Here is a 2,985-nt window from a genome sequence, read left to right as displayed (position 1 = left end):
ACTTACAGCTGCATTTGTTCTTCTTTTTCTAGTTTCTTAAGGTAGAAATTGATGTAAATGACTCAATACAGACGGGTAGTGTATTTATTTAAAATAGTATTTAATACAGGTATTCAGTATATATATAAATATATAGTATATATAGAGATACATATTTGTACCATATAGCATAAATATATACTATATATAATATATATAAATATATTTATATTTATTTCAGACACTCTAGTTTTCATTTTTAGAGACTCGATTTAATGTTTTCATATTGTACATGTCTTGAGTTAACCTTTTGATCATATGAGATACAGTAATAACTTTTAATGTCCTTGTCTGCAAAGGCTAAAATCTGTGTCAGTTTTGATTCAGTTTCAACATATTGATTTTTCTCCTCATCACAAGTTTTATTGTTCTGCTTTCTTGTATTCTTTGGTATCAAATGTCGGGCTTCCCTCTGGGGTTTTCTTCTCTCTAGAATCTTAGTTCCTCAAATCCTCGCTGCCTCTTAGATCTCCAATACCTTCAACATTTTTTTTTTTTTTTTTTTTTTTTTTTTTTTTTAGTATTTATCTCAGTTTTTAAATTGTTCTCACTGGACAACTGGCACAAAACAAGCTCCGCTGGGTTGCCATTGCTGGTAGTGACATTCACCAATTATTTCATTTAGATCAGGATATAAAATAACAGTTTATAGAAGAAAGTTATTACTAGCTGCAGTTGAGTTACTTGACAATGAACACTTCTTAATAGAATCGGTGGTTTGGAGAAGGTTTATAAATGTTTCCCTTTTGGCTTGTGGCTGGAGGTCTCTCCCAGCTCTCTATTACATAAAGACTAAGTAAGACATTTATTCCACAGAAAGACGTCAGTTGAAAAAGCTCTACCGAAAAACCATCAAGGCTTGGCTGACACGGACTTATTTATTTGATTCTCACTGCATCTGGCCCAGTGTCTTGAACTTTATTTTCTAAATAAAGTAGTATTTTGAGTTTGTATGATTACTTTGGGGAATAATATTAAACATCTTTTTAAAACACTTCACATGTACTTATCATTGTGCTAAATGGTTCAACTGTGTTTTCTTATTAACTCTGCACAGCAACATTATGGTGTAGGTCTAAGGCTGGGCGAACTCAAACCTTGCACATAAAGACTGTGTTATAATCTTTTCCCAAAAGACAATATATCTGGGTTTTGCTTTGTTCATTTGAAATCATATCATAAATTACATATTTAATGTTTTTGCAACTTAGAGTTACATTAGGAATGTAGATGATTATGTCTCCATTTTATTTTCATTAGCAATTATGTGAAGGATGTGTTTTAGAGTTAGAGGTTGCTTATGGTAATATCCTTGCTATAATATTACACATCCCGTGCTCTTCCCAGGAGCAATGAACAGGCTGTGGCTTGGATCTTGCTGTCACTCACCCATCCTTCATGCTGGCTGGATGTCTGCTCTGTTCAGAGTGTACACCTGCCTCCCTTTTGCTTTGTGCCATGCTGGTGGCTTCCTCTTTGTGCCCCAGTTCTCTGTCTACTGTGACAGCCCCAGACTCAAGCACTCACAGCCCACTGCTTACCTTGACCATGAGCTCCTATACTGCCCAATGTCGTCCTTTGCCTGCCACGACTCTCTAAAAAAATTATGTTGATTCTTTCCTCAGAGGAGGAAATCTAGCCTCAAATTCTGTCACTTCCACTCTTTCCTTGATAAAGCTTGAATTCACAGCTCACTCAGTGCAGGCTAGAAACTAAAACTCGGAAGAGGCAAGTGACCTACCATGTAAGGTCACTCACTCCAACAGTGGCAGCTCAGAATCTGAGCCCATATCTCTCGGTTCAACTTGACTAGAATAATAATGAATCAAAATTGTACCGTGCATGACAGAAGAGAAGGATAGTCTACTTATATATGTGAATCCACAGCATTATATATAAGGACCAACTAAAAAAGAGATCCAAGTAAATATGTAAATATGTACAGTATTTTCGTAATTCAAAGGTGACTACTCTTCAACATTTTAATATTTTTGTAGCTTACTGTTATAAGTATATGTATAATTATAGCACTTTTTGTTTCTCATTTTTAATCCTGAAAAAAATTAATTAACGGTGTGTCTCAGAAGCCAGTAAATTAGTATTTATCCATTTGTCTCTGGTTATTTCTCTCCGTAGACATCGTAGGCTTCAGACTCATTATCCAATTTATGCTCATAACATTATTAAACCATTTTCTATTGACAAGCTTTGGTCATAGCAAAACACAAATAACTTCAGGAAGATAAAAATCATTCTTTTCGTTTTCCAATTCTAAATATCTTTGTTTTCAAAATGCCTTATTTCTAGTGGCACCATAAATAGTAATTGTGTTAATAGTTTTCCACCTTAACTAAGTGTAATAATAACATTTTGAGTTAAAAATGATCTATTTTATTGCAATGATTTAAACAATTTTGTATGGATTTATATTTTCTTGAGCCAAGTGTTGATTTTTTAGGCCTATCTGTTTAGGCCATTAAAAGAAATATAAAACAGCTTTAAAATGAGTATAAATTGTTCATAGTACTTTTATTCAATTTACTAGTAAAGAAAAAAATCAAACATATTTTTCTTTAGCCTTTAAAGTGGAGATTTGGACTCTTATGATCACTGGACCAGTACCACACGATGGCATGAGGAACTGGACTTATTATACCTCAGTGTCCATCAAGAGGCCCTGTCTTGAAGTTTTGTCATTTTTACAGAAAGAATTTATGTTTATGCATAGACTATGAAAATTTTACTTAGATTTATTTTTGAAACTGTATAAACCCATCCTGTCGTATTAGGCACTGAATTATGTGTTCTCAAGTTTGGTTTCATGTGATTTTATGTTTTGTTTTCAGTATTTGGCATGAAATTGGCAATAGAGAATGCGTCATTATTCATTTATTGTCTCTCTTCGCTGTGCTAGTTTTCTGCCGATGTTATAGGAAATTTAGTCTG

Source organism: Rousettus aegyptiacus, unplaced genomic scaffold, assembly GCF_014176215.1.
Source record: "Rousettus aegyptiacus isolate mRouAeg1 unplaced genomic scaffold, mRouAeg1.p scaffold_m13_p_15, whole genome shotgun sequence".
Taxonomy (NCBI): domain Eukaryota; kingdom Metazoa; phylum Chordata; class Mammalia; order Chiroptera; family Pteropodidae; genus Rousettus; species Rousettus aegyptiacus.
Note: the sequence above shows the minus strand (reverse complement) of the source record.